This window comes from Gallus gallus, chromosome 6 (assembly GCF_016699485.2).
Source record: "Gallus gallus isolate bGalGal1 chromosome 6, bGalGal1.mat.broiler.GRCg7b, whole genome shotgun sequence".
Lineage (NCBI taxonomy): Eukaryota > Metazoa > Chordata > Aves > Galliformes > Phasianidae > Gallus > Gallus gallus.
This window is the reverse complement of record NC_052537.1, coordinates 6,409,493-6,430,623: the sequence shown is the minus strand read 5'-3', so window position 1 is coordinate 6,430,623 and position 21,131 is coordinate 6,409,493. Positions and strand designations below refer to the sequence as shown.

At 41.0% G+C, this 21,131-nt stretch overlaps 1 protein-coding gene across 1 annotated transcript in view; it reads right to left on the bottom strand.

The window, feature by feature from the left end:
* Window positions 1–21,131, bottom strand: part of PCDH15 (protocadherin related 15) — a 990,968-nt gene that overhangs the window by 863,556 nt on the left and 106,281 nt on the right. The window contains exon 3 of the mRNA XM_046942815.1: window positions 9,652–9,880. The gene's annotated coding sequence lies outside the window, so the exon portion shown is untranslated. The remainder of the gene's footprint in view (window positions 1–9,651; window positions 9,881–21,131) is intronic.

Below are 21,131 nucleotides of genomic sequence, written 5' to 3'. Positions count from 1 at the left end.
AAGGCATGTAACTGGGCTATTGCTCTGCTTTCACCCGCCCTCACACAGAGGAAACAATCAGTTCCCTCTTGTTTACGTTTCCAGTGAAATTTCTGACAGAAGTGAGAGCTTGTGTTACTTTTCACAGATCTCTTTGTAACACTAACCTCAGTGCTTAGGAGAGGGAGACAAGAAGACATACGGTGAGACTGAATGCCAAGTGTCTCCCTCTGTTTTGACCTCCCATAAAACCTAGGATGCATTTTCCCTGCCCCCTCTGCAGTGTTTTCTACATTGGATTTCTGTTCTGCTGTCCCTTACCAATATGTTATTTGGCAGCCCCAATACTTCAGCAGTAGACGTGCAGCACTCCCTTATAGATTTTTGGCTAATGTAGCTGAAAAAATGCCCTCCTATCCCCAACCTAAGATAATTTGCAGCTATGACTTCTGATTTTCTGAGCAGTTGCTGCCTACTAGGCTATAGTGAACGAGTAGTTCACTGGTAGGGGTGTTCACTATACAAGGGTGTTAGCCACAATGTCACCCTGTTAAAAAAACCCACAATAATGCAATCTGTCAGCACTGCTTTTAAAGCAAATAGAGAAGGCATCAAGTTCTTCATCAGTTTTTGCTAGTAGTTTGGTTAAATCACACAGCTGAGAGGAGAAAAATTACTAGCAAACATCCTGAGAAAACCTCCTGTGGTCACAGTCTGTTTCAGTAAACACACACATTTTTCTTGTATCGTCCGTTTATGTCAAAGTTGACTACAGCTTTCTGTAAACTCCCTTGCACCAAACATTCAGACAGTATATTTGTATGTATTGTATATAATAGATACATACAATACCAATTTTTGGCTCAACATTTAGTCAACTGGTTATCATCTATAAAAAGAAATGTTATCTCTTCCTCATCTTGCTTTAGTCCATCCCTAAAAATCTTCATGTTATTATCAGCATAGTATTGCTAGTTCTCTATGCTGTTTACCCCTTTTGTAGCAATTTTTTACAAGCATTTTGTTATCATGTCTCCACACTTTCAACAGATTCCAAGTTCTATTTCTCACTAAAAGAAAAACAAGTGTAAGAGAGAAGGTGGGAGTGCAGGTAAAGGCAATGAAGCCCAGCTGTGCTGTAAAACCAAGCAGTTCTCCATAGCCAAGTTGCTCGTGCCCATGCTTTCCAAATAACAGAAATGTGTTTGTTAGACAGTGAAATCCAAAGCTGTCAAAAGGAAGTGGAGGAAATCCACTTATTCTGCTGGTGGAACAGCCAGCTTGTGCAGGCAAAGCCCAGACACTGTTCTGCGTGGGTCTGTTAGTACCTAAACAAGCAATCAGCAGAACCGTTTATGCACGTGCTTTATCAATACTCAAACACTGAATAAGCTTGTTTCCTTCAGTAAGATACAGCCCAGCTCAAAAGTTCCTAGGTGTCTAAGTTCCTGTTAACTGCACGCACACCTACAGCTACAGAACTCTGATTCACTGACAGACGTGGTAGGAGTGAATTACAGCACAGGCTTACCTCCTGGGGAAACTAGGATTCAGTCAGTGGAAGAAGTCACTTGTTGGCTCAGGCTGTATTTAGCAAGGCACAACGATAATAAAACAGATTTGAGACCTAGACTTAAATATTAAGAATACTGTGTCAGGAAAAAATACATGGGCTAAGCAACCCTGGGACAAACAGTGAATGACTGTCTGACAGACCAAGGTTAATAGTGATTCCATTTGATTTCATTGAGTTTATTCAAATGCTAAGAATAAATCCCAGGGATGTATTTTACAGGTTGATGCATAAAATTAATGACATAACTATTTTTTTTCAAAATCTGAAATGTAATTTACATCCCAGCTTGAAATAACTTTCCATGTATTGCATTTTGAACAGTCCCTTCACTGTAGTATCTTGCAGCCCACAATACAATCTGCATGTTCTTTATTCTTTACACAGACCACTTTTGATAGGTTTTCCACAGCCCTCACTTTACCGTGCACAAATAACAATGAGAGATGGAGCCAGCATGCAAAAAATATTATTTATTCTATGCAAACTATGATATTTATACTTATGCTGTGGTTTCAAGTACAGATCGTATTAAACATCAACAGACTCCACATTTGCAAATATAACACAAAGACTACATTAAAGTTGCCCACCAGAAATACAGTGCCACAACTGCAGCAAACCTTTCAAAGAATGGAAAGGAATTGTACAAGTTGGACGTGCCACAGATTTAGACTTCTCTCTCAACTGGAATGAAGGGATGGACTAAGTCATCATCATTGAAATGCTGGGAATACTGGTTAAAATAATCCTTGGTGGGGAAATAATTTTTCTCTCAGTGAAAAACAAACTGTTCCAGGCACCAGCAATCATATAAAGCCTGTCATGGGATAACTCTCATCTCAAAAAGATGAACTCCTGTCTCTCTCATCTTTCAGCTGCTCTCGGTAAACAACCTGAGATTCCAGCAGCTGAATGTCAAAGCAGAAGGCATGGGGAGCAGCTCTTCAGATCCCTGCTGAGCCCTCACCTCTGCTGCAGACCAGGCACCACCTGCTGCTGCTGCAGTCTCTCACTCATCTAGTCCCAACCTTACTGTGTTTCTTGTTGAAACCGAGTCAGCTGTGGCAATGAAAACCAAAAAGCCTTTTATGCAAGATTCTTTTCTTTTACAGTAATAGAAGCAGAGCTACTTCTACAGCTGTGCTTCATTAAAACATCACAATGCAAGAGTCTGCTCTGTTTAAAGTTTGTAACAACACAACATCATCCTTATTTAATAAAGACTTGTGAGACCCCACCTGTAGTACCACATCCAGTTCTGGGGCCCGCAACATATGAATGATATTGAGCTGTTGGAGCAGATCCAGAGAGAGGTCACAAAGATGATCAGAGGGCTACAGCACCAACCTTACAGAGAGAAGTTGAGGTTCTCCAGCCTGGAGAAGAGAAGGCTTCAGAGACAGCCTTACAGCAACCTTCCAGTATCCAAAGAGGGACTGCAGGAAAGCTGGGAGGAACTTTTGACAAGGGTATGTAGTGACAGGATGACGGGAAATGGCTTTCAATTGGAAGAGAGTTGATTTAGACTAGATATTATGAAGTGAAGATGGTGAGACAGTGGAACAGGTTGCCTGGAGAGGTGGTTTATGACATTACCCCTAGAAGCATTCAAGGCCAGGCTGGATGGGTCTTTGAGCAACCTCATCTAGTGGGAAGTGTTGCAACTAGGTGATCTTAACATTTCCTTCCAACCCAAACCTTACGATAACCTTGGAAAAAAAGAGTCTATTGACAAAGTAGGGAGAAATAAGAGAAGAAGTTGTGAAAAAATACATTGATGTTTTAAGGAATTAAAAAGGACTTTAGTATCACACTGTAACAAACGTGGTCCACGTTAGTTTGAATGACTTAACTCTGTCACCTTCCCAATACAGAAATCATTTTCTAAAAGTTTGGACGGCATGAGCCAATGGTGACAAGCAGCTAAAAACCCATATCCCACTGCTGTTCTATCAGCAGCATGGCAGCCAATCTGTGCCGACTCCTCCAGCGCCTGCCAAGGAACAGAGCCATTCTGGTTTAACAAATATACCTTGCAGTAAAACATCTGCAGGGAATACAAAGCAGACATGACTCTAATAGCCTAAAAATACAGAATCGTCACCCTGAGAATCAATATTCTAGAGGAAATAGTGTAGAACACCCTGCACATGAGGTGTTCCCTCACCAGCTGTTTCTCCCCCTCCCCCAGAGCTCTAAGTCTCGGCCAGGCAAGCAGCCATCGACTGCAGAGCTCTAGTTTCAGTCAGATATTCTGCTTCATAAGCTGGAATCCAATTGTCAGTGTGATTAGCTTCCTCCAGCCCCATAGACAGAGCCAAGTGAAGCTAGCTAGAATAATTCACTGAGAAGCCAAGAAAATCAAGCACATGGACTATTTTGCCTCATCAAATCAAATCCCACTTGAAAAAATAAGTGACCTATCACTCCGGAAGAAGACTTGGTTGAGGTTCAGCACACACTGTGAGTGAAGAGACATGCTTGAGTAGAGGTTGTCTTGGCAACAATGTCTGATTCATATTTAAGGATGAAACCACTCTCCAAAGCTAACAAAGTGGATGACAGAGAAAGAAAAGAAACGTAAGCATTCTTTCTTCTCTCCTCAGATCAGAAAGCATTGCCTTCTGTTAGTTGCTTGAACTACTGGCGGACTGCTTGGTGAGGTTTCTTCTTATCATCACAAAACATTTTATAGCAACTATTAAGACCAAAAAAACCAAGTCTTCAGTCTAGAAAAACAAACTCCACCAAGTTGCTCATTATATGAAACAGCATGAAGCCTCAGTATCTAACGTACCACCTCTGTTTTCACTTACATTAACACACCAGCAATCATTACATTACCGTATAGACACGTTTTCATTATCAATTTGTGCACATGCTTTGTAAAAAGTACAGAATGTTGAAGATTTTTAATGGCTTTTTACATAGTTGATGATTTTAAGAGCTGTAGGTGACATTTCATTTCCTCCGCAAAGAATTACATTAGACTGACGTGCAATCATTTGGGTAGGATGTGTGTGTGATACGGGCACGTGTGCCATGCGACAGCAGAGGACTACATGCTGTGTCCTTCCAGGTATGTGGGGAACTTCCAGACAATTATTCACAGCAGCAGACACTGATTCTGTAACCTGCTTTACAGAACCTGACTTAGCAAGGGAATGGATTAGATGACCTCTGGAGGTCCCTTCCAACCCCTACCATTCTGTGATTCTTAAGCAGTATTCTCCTAGGCTAGAAGTAGTAGTTATTAATTGCATTAATAATTGTAAAATGTACTAAAAAAATGGGGTCCTTGGCAGCCTGATCTGATGGGAGGTGTCCCTGCCCACAGCAGGGGTTGGAAGTGGATGGGCTTTATGGTCTTACCAAATCCACAATTCTGTGACACCACAATTCCATATTAAATCAGTTAGAGAAAATAAAAGAAGTTGTTTATGAAGTTGTGTCATTCCATTTCAGTCTCCCTTAACAATCACTCCAGGACTACACTTTTATTTATTTATTGAACATTCCATAGTCTCTCACATTCAGTTACAGAGACAGCTTGAACAACTTCCAAACATTTTTTCCCCAAGCACACACACTTCTACATGACCCTAAAGTCCTGCTTTCCCTCTTTCTTCCAAGACTCACCATCTGCCAGCCCTGGAGTACTGTTCAGTGCCCATTGGGCTGCTCATCTTCCTGCACTGCTGAGCCAACACCTCCCACACACCTCTGGCTTCATCAGCTAAAAAAAGTGAACTGATCATCACTCCTCTCTGAATCATCAGCTCTAAGCTGGATACCTTTGGAAACTCCCAACTTCTAGCTTGGCAGCTTCTACCATTTCTGTCTCCTTGGTGCTTCCTGAACCATAGAATGCTTTCTCTCTGTTCCATAACTAGGACTCTCCTCAATGGCCTCCTGAGACAACCACTATTGAAATCTGAAGACTAGTAACTAAATTGGTGGAGAAGACTGATTTAAACACAATCAATATCTTCATCAGATCTTTCACTTAGTGAATAATAGACCTTCTTTAATTTCCCTCTTAATAATCATTTTTCATGCCACTATGGAGTTCACTGCTCTCATTCTGAGGCTCAGCTGAGCACCAATGATGTGCAGCCTTCCCATCCATTAGCCCACTTTTCAAAGCAGACTTTGTATTAATTTCACCCTTTTGACTTCAATTTTCCTTTTATTAGTTATCTTCCTTTTTTCAGCCCTGACTTTTAGCACTATTATGCTAACACACGGCGCAATCCTTCCCTCAACAATGAGATATCTAACACTCTTATAAAGGTAGTATTCTCTCTTAATGGGAATGAACAGGTGGGCATGCCAGAAGGATGTGACAATTACATTTAACTGGCTGGCAATGAAGGATGATCCCAAATACTTGCTGCTAACACAGTGTAAGTTTCAGCAACAGCAAGCTTAAAAAGAACCCCTCCCCCTCCAAAAAAAGGCCTTGTAAAACCTGAAGCCAGTAGGCAGAGCCAGATGCTGCAGCCCCCTCTGTGACTTTGTGCACAGGCAGTGTTCTGCCCCTGAGTTCGTACTGCATGGCAGAAAAGCTGCCAGGTAATTGTTGTTGATAGACTGCCACACAGCTGGCTCACAGACCCTCTGCAGAGAGCTAGTTTTTTTGCTAGATTCTGCCTTGCCTCCATTCAGCTCTTTAAAGAAAGCTCAGTCTATGTTCTCCAGTACCGTGTTACGTGGCTGGATTAGCAGCTGATTTACTAGATTTTACAAGGAAATCGTCCCTGCACGCATGACCCCAGCAGGAAGCAGCTCCCTCCCACCTCCCTTACTGCTTCTTTGCAGTGAACCAGAAGAGAATACAATTATGAGAGGAAGTATTCAGGACTGAAGTTTCTTGAGCGTTCAGCTGATTAATGTTAAAGACATGTCTTGTGGGAGTCCAAATGATCTTCAAGACAAAATACAGTGCAACGGGGCTTCAGCATCTGACCCTCAGAGACGCATTAAGCATCAAGCTTCAGCATGCAATGCCTTCATAGTAGAGCTTGGTAAAATTTCAAGATCATATTCCAGTTAGTTTATTTTTTAGATTTGCTGAGATGAACAGCTAGTTAGGTTAGGCCTACCCTTTGAGAATGGTACCACAATAAAGCACACCTCAGTTCTGCCCCGCAGACCAGGCATCGCTGTGGAACTGCAGGGTACAGCTCCATTTGAGGAGAAAGCCACATCAGGAGAATGGGATTTTCAGAGAGCTTGGCTTGGGGGGAGAGAATGGGCAGGAACTGAAGTGCTCTAACAAAGTACTCATAGAGAAACGTTGCTGAATTAATGGGAAAGAAAACTTCTGTGGCTTTTGCAGACTCCTAAGTGAAATGTTGGAACTGTGTTTTAGAAGACGCAAGCCAAAATTCTCTTACATTTATCTGATACAAGTGACCATTAAGAAAAAATGCTTTCCTGACAGAAGCAGTAGTCGTGCTGGGAGCTCCTCTCCTGAGAGAATTATTCAACTGAGAACTCTCAGTTACCCTCAGAAAACATTTCAAAAAACTACTACTTATTATTCAAGGGCACACTTCACTACCATTACAGCCTCCCAAGGTCTTCAGAGAGAAAAGAAATCCTAAGGTAACCTGCGTAAACTGCGTGACACTCCAGCCAGTGGATGAGGACTGACGTACTTGAATCAAAAGCACAATCTCAGTTAAGTTTAGGTTTCCTCTCTCTGCTTTTTCTGTCCTTTAAAAGGAAGAAAACTGTGATTAAGACTAAACAGGTTAAGTGGAATCCATTCCTAATGCCTACATTAGGAAGCCTATATTAATCACCAAGCTTTCTTATTGATTTTGGTGGAAGGCAACATTGTACACTTAGAAAACAACCACTAATCACACTGAACTCTCTCCTTGGGCTCTCTGATACTCTGCTCAGGTTAGAAACGTGGTTCAGAGGTAGCTCTCAGGTCACCTTGTCTCTCTGAACCACTTAAGTGTTAGTGTGCATACCACTTAACGGAAATGATGTAGCAGTGGTGTATTTTTAGAGTTAGGTCAAAGTGGACAGCACTTGAAGCATTTAATAAAACTGCCAAGACTTCCTTCTGTACAAGTCTAAATTATACAGAGCACAAAGCTTCCTAAGACCACATGTGAAAGAAAAAATATAAACCAAACAACACATCACCAGCTAAAATATCTAGTCAATGTGTTTCCATTAGTATCTGAATGCTTTCTCTAACTGACTACCATTTTATGTTCACTCCTTCTCTGAACGTCCACTGTTGTGGGATATTTAAGTTACAACTGAGACAAATTTTGAGGGTAGAAATTGCCTAGGAAATGACAAACGTGTCCCATCTGCAAATCTTACCTATTTAAACTCAGTACACAAACAGGCAAAAAAAACCCAGCAGTAAGCACAAGTAAAGCCTCACATCGCTCAGATTCCAACAACAACAGGTTATTAAAATTAACAATTACTATTAGACAAATTAAAACACTGGTCTGAGAATGAGTGGAGCGTCCTTTTTAAATATCATCAGCCTTGCAGTGGAAAGACAATACCTTCAAAACATTACTACAAACTAATCCAAGAGATGAACTGGTACGTCATCAACAGTTCTATAGAACTAAGTAAAACACTGAGCAGTTACTTTGCAGAATAATGAACAGGCTATGTTTTATGTATTCCAGCTTTATGATTTATTGGATACCTGTTGAGTGTAAGTACACAATTAAGGGAAAGGATCTTTCTACTTAAACTCATGAAGCTAAAGTGTGTGAGAACAAATGAATCCCTGAAAATCTAGCTCATTTTTCTTGGTCCAAACGTCTTTTTCACTGCACAGATATTTCTATGCAGCCTATTAAACCTAAATATACTATGAATTGATTAGTTAAGAATTAATTTACCACCTATAAACTGTATTTCCTTACAGCACTGTAAACATTGTACACTCCTTTCCAGGTATACGTTGGTTAAGCTACCGCCATGCATATGACAACAAGGGTTCCATTGAAATCTGAGCAAATGCAAGACAACTCAGAAGACCCATATCCCAGTTCACATTGTCTTTTGCCATCTGGACCAAATCACAAGATGAACTCTCTGCTGTAGTCTTTGCCTGAGGGTATCTGTTCCCTTAGTTAAGATGCAGAGAAGGTCATTTATACCAGGCCTTCTGCAGGGAGATGGAGAGCTTGTGATCTTCTCATTAATTGTGTTCATTTTCAAGTTCTTCAACAGATATTATTAATATTAATTTTCTTAAGAAGCTTAAGCTTCAGATTTACATGGTCAGTGAAAAAAACCAAACCTCATACACCGCTGCCAAAACTGAAGTGAATGAAGTCTCTGGTAAGATAAATATCAGTACCGAGCAAACCACACAAAGCTTAAATGAGAGTTCACGTGGATTTTTAAGCAAGGTCCCCTTGGCAAAGGCAGGGTTTGTTTAATGACTATTGAGTTCACAAGGTCTATTACTTGCATTCCTGTGGAAAGCATATCTCAGCTGTACATACTTGAGTATCTGTACCAAATTGGCACTCCCCCCCTCTATGTGCAACCTCCACTGTAAGCGGTTGGATTGATGTAATTTCTCATTAGGGTCAGAAAAGAAGTGCCCAGATCTTCAGGAATTCACACGTGCAAATTAACAGGTCTGGTCTTAGAATGTTGGTGCACCAGCACGAGATGATAAACACTAAGGCCTTAACGTTCTCTCATTACTACCACCAACTCCTCACTGAAGCTCTCTTGCAGCATTTTGTTTGTACTCTTTGCATAGGAATGTTTGTCCATAAAGCTTTCATTCACAAATCAAAATCACACCAAAGTAACCAAAGAACAAAACAACACGGTACACCTCTACCAAGCAGCCCTAGCAACTCCTGCAGCAGTACTTGCTTAAGTGCTCAGCAGCTCCTCCCTGTCAGTATCACACACAGTAGTTTTCTCTCCTTCTTGAGCGCTGTTACCAGCAGCCTCAACTGAAACAGACTTCAGAGAGCAACATTCCTGAAGGTTACCTTTGATTAACTAAATAATCGAAGTGCACACTAACTTAAAGAAACAGTAAGACAAAAAACAAATTATAAGTTGTTAAGACTCACCACCATTATCCTGAGTTGGATCCCAGCGCCTCCGCTACATATACATCTATTGCATAGCGTGCAGATTTATATGCTGATTCAGTTTATGGGAGTACATAACTGAAAGGGCATTTCTGAACAGACATAGGCATAAAACCTTCATGCCCAACTGTGCTGCTGCTGTCGTCAGTTGTCTTATGTGCCACTGGAAGGACTGTGTATCAAGTCTTCAGAACATCTCAAGTATTAACTACAAGAGAACAAACAAAGTCCAATTTACTAATACAAAACAAACAAGAGAGGGAAGGCAAATGAAAATAAGCGTTAACTTCATGAATTCAGATCTGCTTGCTAGAAAAGTCTAAGACAATAACCATTTCAGGATTAATATTAATATATTCTCATTCATTCTGCTGAAGGCTTACTTCGTGTCCTTTCCTTTTCACAAAAGTAAATAGTATTGCCAAGGACATATCACATTTTTATTTTTAATCTCCTTAGTACTTCATTTGACACCAGCTAAGAACGTGGACCAAAAATGTCTGTAATATATCTAAAGCATTTTATGAATGAGTTGCAACATGAACACAAGGTCAGTAATTAGACTGCCAAGGGAACTGGAATGCTTCATCTAGCTGCATGTTAGGAACTGGTGGAGAAACAATCTAAGCTACAAACTACAGAATCACTAGAAATGGAGAAAAAGGAACACGGAAGACAAGAACTTTGCCAACGGCTGTGACCAGAAGCAGAGAAGACACAAGAAACACAATAACCTTTGAAGAGCAATTGTTTGTGCATTTACCTATTAGGTGCAGAAATTAGGTTCTTTTAAGCCTCCACTTTCAAACATGAACCACAGCCTGGTGTAGTACCAAGCTGAACAAGTCACACCTGAGCTCCTGACTTAAAGTAACAAGAAAGAAAATTTGCCTTTTTTTTTTCTTCCCAGACCCCAGGGCTCATTTGCTGTGATGCTGTTCCCTCCCAGAGGATTTTCACTATTATCATTCAGCATGCAAAATTCAGTCAAATGATTCAAAGTTATACTCTAGAGAATAAGAATAAAGGGGGCGGCAGCTAAGTCCACAAGCATATCTATGGGAACATTGCTTCTCCAAAGAGACCAGCACAGCAAAACAGCACAGCATTTGCTTTCACAATTCTTTTTTCCTGTTGTCTTTATTTTCCATTGCTTTCCTGCAGAAACCATTCTGCTTTAGTGCTTCCTCCCTCCTATGATAACACACATGCCATCTTTTGAGGGAAAAGCCTTACTCCCAAGATTTACCTCATGTGTAGTGTTGCTACTTTTTTAACATTGAAAATTTTTGCTAACAGTGATGTATCTCTTACAACTTCCTTCACCTACAGCTTACCACCTACCTGCAACCAAGAATTGAGTTGGGACACCTGTTTAACTTGCTTGCTACCATAGCAAAATCTACACAAAGATAGCGAGTGAATTAACATACTCAGCATACCAAGCAACAGAAGAAGTCAACCCTCGGGCAAAAGTAATTAGTACATTATGGTTTTCTTCTAATGTGATCTTTCTATTTCTTCCTGAAGTTTCAACGTATGTAAGATGATTAGAAAATACCTGCTCAAATTTTAGGCTGCCCCTTCTAGTAATTGAAATGTTTAAGGTGTATTAAAGGTAATTTATTTTCTGTCACCCAAGGAGAAGCCATAACATTAATGGATATTGCCTTACCCTTGTTTGTACAAGGAAACGCAGCCTCGGCAATTTTCTTTTTGATTTAACTTTTACCGTTTATTTTATGAGAGGTTTCAAAAGACGTGCCTGTTAGTTACAGAGATTTGTGCCCTGTGTGCAAAAACTCTAATTACACTTTCTAATTAAAAGCTTTAAGTGATAACTTGTATCCCAGTACTCCGTAAATACAAAAAGGGTCCTAGTAAACACAGCAATGTCTTTCAAAGCACCAGAACTTCTGCTATGGGCTGAACTTCAGCTCAAAGAGAACATGAAATAATAACGTTACTTCAAATAAAAACAGTGAGGAGCAGACGCTGTCAGATGTTCCTCCAGCTGCAGATAAGTACCAGCACCACAGCCAATGCTTGTGAACATGGGAACTGCTGCCTGTCCAAACAAGCCAAGCTATTACTGCCCAGCCTGGTTCTTTCTCTCCTTCTCCCCAGCTTACATAAATGATCCAGCCGAAGGCATGCTGCCTCTCAGCAAAGATCCCAGGACTGCACTGCAAGACTAGCAGCTCTGTTGCTGCCAAGGGTTCACCTGAGAACCCCAAACAACAGCAAAGCAGGTGTTTGAGGGAATGGAAAGCACACAACTTCTGTGCTTTCCTTCTTTCTGAAATGCTCCACTCTTACTCTGCCTATCACCAATGACCCCAGGTAGGAATCCATTTAGGAACGCAGTACAATATGAGGTGGGAAAGACAAACACATCGCAGAGCTGCCCGAAGCACTGACAGACAGCGGATTCAATCACTGCACGCTAAGCCCTTTATATCTTGGGGTTGTGAGTCAGGAAGACTATTGCTAAATTAAATGAAAACAAATGAGTGCAACTACCCTACTGAAGAACACCAGATCCCAGCTAGACAATTCAGTAATTGGTCAGTATTTTGTGGCCCTTCTAACAAAAGCCATGGAGGATAAAACACCTGCTGACACAGCTGCTGCAAGTCTTTTCAGACCTGTCAAGTCTTATCTACAAGCTCTTATACAGGGGGAGTCAAATTTCCAAGCCTACCAGATGCACTTCTAATTTACAGTTCATTTAGGTGCTAAGTTGATACTCTCTTATTGTTCTTTGACAACATTCCGGATTACCTGTGTATCAATAGATAAGAGTTTCAGTATCACATCATCTCTCCTGTTAATCCAGAAGACTGCAGAAAACGAAAACATCAGACAAGCTCTCTACAAGAAATACATTAAACCTCCAGCGTTCTCTAAGTTAGACATTAAAGCTACTGGTTTCTTAACTAAATACCTACATACCATTTATCCCTGGTTGAAAATACCTTGGGTTTTTCAGTTCACAGAGAAAAGCCCTGCCTATTCTCAGTCCAACTCAAAGAGCTAAATTATTCATACTACAAGAAGAAAGATGTTGAAGAAAGACTGGCCCAAAAATGATATAAAACTTCCTCTACGGTTTTATATACTAAATGTGGGTTATATATTTATGAAGGCAATAGAAGTGGAACATTACCCGGAGATATTATTCCCATAAAGGCTTCTCTTTTTCTTATCCCTCAGACTCTTCTCATCATTTTATGTTATGTGTGGCAAATGCCTGGGAATACAGGAGTTTTACTAACAATCTACTGCACTGAAACACTATGGTTCCTTCAAATGCCTTGAGCAGATAAGGCTTTGTTTTTCCTTTGTAGTATTGTCACACTGGATATAATAGGATATTCTGTCTAACTTCATGAATTAGTCCCATTAATCTCTTCGTCTAACAGCATATTGAAACAGGTAGTGCTACGTGCTTGGAGAAAATCAGTCACTTCCTTTCAAACTTATGTTAGGTCTCATTTAAATGAATATCCCCATCTCCTAACTTCATGGGAGAACGAGCAAGTGCAAAGCCCCCTCCTGTCTTCACAATGACTGGGCATTTGTCATACCTGCTCTTATTTACTCCTTCTCCATTGCAAACAGTATCAATCCTCCCCCTCCTTCAGAACAAAGTTGCTATGTCTCTGAACTTGCTTGTTATCCCTCCCTGGTCACTGTGCTTTCATCTGGAGGAAAACACATTAAGAGATGGAAACGCAGATGAAATGACTCGGGAGCACATATTTTTATATTACAGAAGATGCCTGCACACCTTGCACAGGGATACATTAAGATTTCTAGTTTCTACATCAAGAACAGGTGTATCTAGAGATAATTCAGTACAGCACTACCAGATAAGGCACTTCAGCCGATACAGTGAAAGGACATTTGGAAAGATGACTAATAAAGCCTGAACATCAAAACTCCACAGCATCTCCAGCAGTCAGCGCAGAAACTAGCATATGGTAGATATTGTTTCCACTCTGAAATTTGCTCAGCTTTCGGGTGCAGAAAGTAAAAATACTCTCCATTTACAAGAATTAGAAATCTGACTCAGTATCTTTCTGGAAAAAAAAAGTGTTCGGAAGCGATACTGTGAACATTTCTGTGCTTTCAACTCTTTGACCTTTTTTTGCTTCTTTGTGCACATCCAAAGAGGTTTCCTAAGGTGATGCAGAAGTGTGAAAACAGAATTAATGACTGGCACAGATGTAATAACCTGCAAATGCTTCAACCTGGGGAAAATGGAGAGGATTTTCATTGCTATCTTGAGAGAGGGAACAACAGATGTGAAATCGTTAGAACCAGGGCAGTGTTTCCCAAAAGCAAAGGTAAAACAGAAATAACTGCGAGGTCATTCAACATTGCAGCTGAGAAAGGGAAAGAAAATTAACATTTTATATAATAAAGAGTTTTGGAGGACTATTTTGTTATAAGACAGCTTACACCATTTGTGAGCTAAGAAGAGCCTCTTGCCTTCAAAAAACCTCCTCGTGTTAAAACCAGGAGCTGAAGTCAAGTGAGACTTAAGAGCTTCCTAAAGTGCTATAGTGAGTGCTCCTGGGACAGACCTGCGCATGTACCTAAGTGCTCTACAAAGCATTTTTTACCATTTACAGGGACTGGAAATGGCTTAAGACATAAATACAGGCCTTTAAGTGCGCACATAGAGATGTGCGGACAGTACAGTGTGTTGATCAGAGAACAAAGGCCAGACTGGCTCTACACATGGATTTCTTCATGTTTCAAGATCTAAACTCAAACCAGAGAGCTGGAAGAAGGTACAGCCATCCTTAGGTCATACTCTGTATGTTTAGAAATCCCCTCCATCTCTGTTACCATTGAATAGAAATAGCTCATGTGAAGGCAGGCAGGTATTAGATCACTTGGGACCATGGTGGGTAAGGCATCATCATCCAAGATGGAATCTGTATCTGGACTTAACTGCATGGCTGAGATCCAACATGGTAAAGTGTTACTGAAAGTAAGGCCTTCACCTGCCATGTCCTGTCATTCCCCCTATCAGCTGTTCCAACAGCACTAACATTTTGGACAAAGGAATTATTAATGTTTCTTCACATTTAATTACTATTTTTTCCTGGTATTGACTTTCCCTAACATTAAATGTTGCTATGATTTCTTTTTCTTTAAAGAAAACTTGTGTGAACGGTAGCATCATTTTGACAAAAATACCCACTCAGAATTTGTATGAAGATTAGAAGATAAATATTAATAAGACTAGTATACATGGGGAAATTAAAAGGACCTAAGAATAATATTGCTGTGTATAATTTAACATATACATCTACTACCCTATTAAGTGAATCTGAATATGCCTAATTTGCAGAACTGGAGAAAGCAAAATAATTGAACTGATTAATAAATGATACAGGGCAAAATTACCTGTTCAGTTATTGTGCTATACCCGAGCCTGACATGTCCAGTATCAAAGCACACAGCTACCTCCTTCTTACATTGCAAATATTTCACTCATGTTAAATTGAGATGAACATAATGCACCCAAATAATTAAACTCTGAAATACGGCTAAATAAACCAGTGTCACTTCATTCATTCCAGTGGAGCTATGGTAAGTCACAGGACATTATGTTGCCCAAGGTGTTTGAGAAGAGGTAGGAGTGACACTGGAACTGCCACTACGGAACAGCTCACTGTAAGGTACCTGTAGGGGATCTCTTCAGGACAGGCACCTCCTGAAGCACCCAAGGTCATGCATTCACTGATAATTTCAGACTACCAGTAAATACAAAGCCAGGTATCCCTAGAAAAATTAAAACAGCAATGTCTTAAGAAAGGGGGAGGTTTGCTTTTTTTCTTTTCTTCTGAGGTATTAGTTGTTCCAGGCAACAATTAGAGTGTACAGGACTACAGCAGCAAGGAAAATGAGAATTTCCATTTAATATGATGAACTTAATTTCCTGAGCTTGGTTTGAATCTTATTTCATTTACTGACAGGCAGAATCTTCAGTGATGCAATCTCCATGCTTCTGGAACCGAAGGAGTTATGCAAGTCATGCCATACTCTTCACTACAGGTTTTGGGGTTTTTTTGTTTGTTTTGTTTTTCTGCTTTTGTTTTTAGTTTCCTTTTTGCAGAATTTATTATCTTCACGAAGGCAAATTCAAATGCAAACCTTGAGGGAAGGAAACAAAATAGGTAGGAAAATGTTCCTGTTTGAGCTGGAATTGGAGTACTGAAGGTGATCCATTCCCCACCCAGGCAGTCCACATGCATGCATTTAAGGAGGCCCATTGAAGGGGAGGGTCTTTAAGAGCCTAAAAGGTTACATTCACCCTTGCACATCTACAGCATTTCTACTGGTAGGGAACTCCAGCAAACAGGTCAATCAGCGTGGCCACAACCTGAAGACTCGTAGACTACACAAAAAGGCCAGTATATACCTACAGTTATCACTGGTTTCTGCAAGCACTCCTGCCTTGGTTTTGTGATAGCAATTTGTACTCAGTATACACACAGCATGCCTTGAGGTACAGCTATCTGCTAAAGAGATACATTTTAACTCATTCTTTGATGCAGTGCACTTGGATATTGGCCTCTACACTTCTATCAGGTATATAAATTAATCCAGTATTAAGATAGCTCATTTTGTGTAAGGTTCAATAACACAGTCACCTGAAAAACACAACTACATGCAGGCATAGACACTTCTTCTCTGCCTCTGAACCAGATCTTTGTCCAGGAACGGTCTACAAAAGCACAGAACAGACTCTGCTTTGAGAGACACCTACTTCAAATTACAGTGTTTTCTGTCTGTACAAAACCCTCCTGGCTTGTTACATGCACGTATTGAAGGAGGGAGGTGAAACTAGAAGGAAAATGATGTCTTGCTGCAAAGGCAGTTGCTGAATGAAAAAACAGCAGGAAAGGATTCAAAGAGCCTTTCACAAATGAATCTTTTCATTGAGGGTCACCAAGTTCATAGTTAGGTGGTGCTGAAACCTTAAGTTGGCTGCTGCACAACTGAGTCACTGCTTCTGTGGTTAAAGGAAACTACTGAATCATAGAATCACAGGGGCTGGAAGGGTCTTCTGGAGATCATCAAGTCCAACCCCGCTGCTCAAGCAGGTACCCTACAGCAGAGGATGACCAGGAAAGCACCAGGCAGGTCTTGAATACCTCAAGAAAAGGAGTAACTCCCTCTCATTTCATTATCCTGGAGATCCTACTGTATTAATATTTTTCCTTTGTGTTCTGCATACTCAACCTCTAAATTCAGGAAGCACTTTTTTACTGCTTATAATATGTACATATAGTCAACTGCAAACATCTATGGAGAGTAGTATCATCTCAAAATATAGCAAATAGTAATTGAATATCTTAGCTGGAGTTCAGTCTAGGCTAAACCAGTGCTTACAGAGATACAGTAATGCTGGTCACCTCTTATGCTGCACGCTCAGCAAGATGCTAGAGGCATTATAAAAGGAAAAGAAATAGCAGTGAAAAATGTCCATGGCACATGAAACCAAGTAGAGAACTGGTACACTGCGGAACTGAGTTAGATGCAATTGTCTGTACTATTGCATAGTTGCTGTATGTGGGTGTATGAGCGTAGCTGTGACATTGTAGGAAATACCCTCATTACTTAGCAAAATTCTGAAGCTGAATGGGAGAGGAGGAAGACAAGAGCCCAGTCACATAACTCATTACCTAACCTACAGGCAGGTAGATTACTGTAGGGTTCCCCTCCCCCCTCTTCAAGGGGGCTTGAAAAATTTCCTCTCACATTTCAATAGCATGCCTCCTAACTCCTAAAGAAAATTCAAATCAACATGTAAGAATTAAAGTTCTCTGGGATACAATTTTTTTTTTCCCATTTGTTTAAGCATTGTGCCTTGCTTAAAGAGGCTTAAATCTTAAACAGTATCTTGGAATGCCACAGCAGTACAAACACAACGCAAACACAGCCATTGCATAAACATGAGGCATGCAGCAAAGCACTGTTAGCGGTCAGCTGAAAACCTACAACTCAAATTGAAAGGATTCATCATTCATGAGTATCCCAACCATTGCTGGATCCAGCTAAGATGAAAAATTCTAAGCAAGGCAGATGCAAAACAACATAAGAACAGGTTCTTCAGAAACCTGCACTGTGCCCAACACTGCCAAGGTCTAAACCCAGCAGGAAGCTCCCATCCCCTTCTTGAAGGAGGAAACTGACCTATCCCTGGGTTGAGCTACTCAGAGACTGATGGCCACACTATGAAGAACAATCAATCAAGAACACCAAAAGCAAGTAGGCTGTGGTTGCTCCTGCAGTCATACCCACCTCACAGAAAGAGGAAACGGCCACACGTCTGCCCAGGTTCTGAAAAGAATTCCTGTACACATGCTGCTCAGGTAAACAAATCTGACAATCCAGGTTGTCTCTCTCTCTCTCTCTCCACGCAGGTAAAGTTTTGCTCACAAATACATTTATATACTGCGTATAGAAGCCTCGTGCATAAAGCACCATCTGCTCAGCACCTTACATCCACAACTTAGAGAATACAGGGGAGCCAAGATACAGAGGAGCACTGTGCTATTATCTACCGAAAAGGAGGGTTGAAAAATAAAAAAGACCATCTGGCAGTGCTTAAATATGTCTGTTTTCAGTCATTCTACTAAGCTAGAAATTTCTTTCAGATAGTGATATGATTATCATCATAATAAAGACCTTGCCATTTATTATCATGTACGCAATGTAGGTGAAGGCTCATCCCAACCAAAGGCAATTGGGCTACAAAAGCTAAGAACCACTGAAAAGCCAAGTTAGCACTTAAGTGACTGCTCAAGGTATGAGCAGGGAGAAACTGTTAGAGGGTCACTGACATGCTAGGAGACTGTGTTAGTGCTCAGTGCCATGCGCCTTCTTGCTAGGAGCAGAGATAAGAAAAGCTGTTAGCAAGGTTGGTGTAGTTCGCTAGAGCAGTGGGTGGTGGGAAGCAACAAGATATAGCTTAAGAAAAAAAAGAAAAACAAAAGCAGGTCACCGCACAAGAATGACAGCTTAAATCAGGGCCTGCTAGCTGGCATCTCTAAGCAATCCCAAGGCAGAGTTAAGCACTAGTGTAGTGGGAAGAGAAACCAGCCCATCTAATGCTGATTTTAACAGGTGAAAGAGCACCAAAAACAGCATTACCAACTGAGTAACAGTGGTGTGTGCTACTATGCCCATCAAGCTGCACTTCCTACTGTTAACCTACAGTAGAACCTGGCTTGCCACGCTGACTGAAGCATGCAGACACATGGTAATTTAACTCAGTGGCACCATAAAGGTTTCTAGATTAGTTCAAACCAATATGATTACCCTAAGTCTGAAACAGGCTTCAGCTGCTGCATGCCAAGTGTAATCAGAAAGGCCACCCCTGTGAGTACTTGTAGGCCAACAACCAGCCTTGTTAGTTTTGCTGGAGAGCTGAACTGAACAAGCTTAACGGGGATGTCTAGACACCCAACCTCATTCTGCTGCTGACTGCCAGTGCCTAGCAAATCTACAAAAGACGACATAACGATAGGGTGGGAGATAGGCAATTTTCCAAAACATATCTCTTAGCTCAAGCCTCAAGCCTGGCTTGAAAGATCCAGACATGTCTCAGAAAATGGTGACCTAGTGTCACAAATGTCACCATCCGTTTTTGAACTCTGGGTGCCCACCTACAAAAGGATGCCACAGCCTTCACAGCTGCTCTCACTTCCTGAGCTTTCCAATCATTCCTGATTACACTGCTGAAGAAGCTACTGAATAAGTTTGTTCCATTTTCAAGTCCAGGCTGTTTCATTCCTTGAGAGTTAGTTCCTAATGGTATTTTCATATTCATAAATGGGCCCAGTTCTATATAAAGCCAAGTTCTAACATAAGAGAAATACAGAGATATCCTCTTTACTGCAGTCAGTGAAGAAATGGAGATGTACAAGTGTAAACAAAATTGAGTATATTAAACACGCAATATCAAACTTGACCTGTTCAGCGTCTCCTGAACATAAGGTACCAGACAGATGACTGCAGCCCCAAGACATGCAAAAACCCCGAGTCCGCAGAGCACAAGAGGTCCCTTTTGCAATTGAAACTTATAGATGTAGCATCCAAATTTCTCAGATCCCTGAAGTTCACCTGACTGTTTTCAAGGAATTACAAAACTGTTCAAGATGGCTTTGGAAAAAATCAGGCACCATCTGGGGAAAAAGGTGTGTGCTGCTCAAAGAAGCAAAACTACTTCTGAGAAGCACTCAGCAGTACAGGGCAAAGCGTTCACAGGTAGGACAGTAGTCATATACAAAATAAGATCTGAACTCACCAAACTGGTGAAAGGGCTTCTCTAGCCATGCAGCACTCCCTCTCAGCAAGCAGCCCAGGCCCAACAGATACACTCCCTTCAGTGGCCAGCCCTTATATGAGCCCTGGGAGACTCAAGCCAGGGCCCACTCCTTCTGGTCACCTGGGGAGCACAGGTGCAAGCCATCTGCCTGTTCTCTCTCGGCCAGCCTCAACCCTTCACCAGGTGCTCAATCACCAATTTAAGCCATCACCTAACAGCTCCCCTAAATAAGGTGGAAAAAAGCCTTTGCAAATCAAAACATCTCAGCAATCACTGATGGATTCCATTTCCTCATTTTCCCACCGTTTATGTAAATGGTGTAGCAGCTATAAACAATAATGATATATATAAAATATATCTACATATTTATAGCGCTTATGTGTTATATCTATTTATTTAGAGCTCTACGTAATTACTCTGTTGTTGACTTCCTTATTGCAAGGGAGGCATATCCCTAGCCCATTGGAAAACAGCGTGACAGTCATTCAGAGCAAAAGCAATTCAGGAATATTACAGTCCATGGCTAGGAGCAATTCAGCCGTTTGATATTAAAAGCCATGCAGTTAAATTAATCCCTAGCCTGGAAAAATGTTCAGTGATATCAAGAGCTGCAGCTCACAGTCACTGCCAAATCCTCATCCCCCCCAACTTCAGTGACTCCTCACAAATTTCCTGCAGATTTGCTCTGCCATGCAGGGATCAACAGTTAGTTTTCACATCTGATACAGTTTATAGCTCTGGCATAACATGGCCAACAAGTTAACTGCCAGAGGCCAATACAGAAGCAGAAATCCCCTCACTTGCTTCTGTTGCTGTCAAAGAAATACAGCACGAGGCTATTTCCTCCTGCAATGTTGTCAGATCGCAGGTCATCAGCAGCAGCTTCTCTAAGACAGCAGCATATGCTGGAGGCTGCACGTAGAGAAATAGCCGTAAGACAGACATAATTTCAAATCTTAGCATTGGGACTAAAAGCAGCACACCGAAAGGGTATTGCTTGGTTTAAGTTCCCTGTGCATGTTTTTTGCTTGTTTTCACTAAATATCTCTCACAAGAAGTATTTAGTCAAAAATGAACTTAGAAGCAGAAATGGAAATCAGCT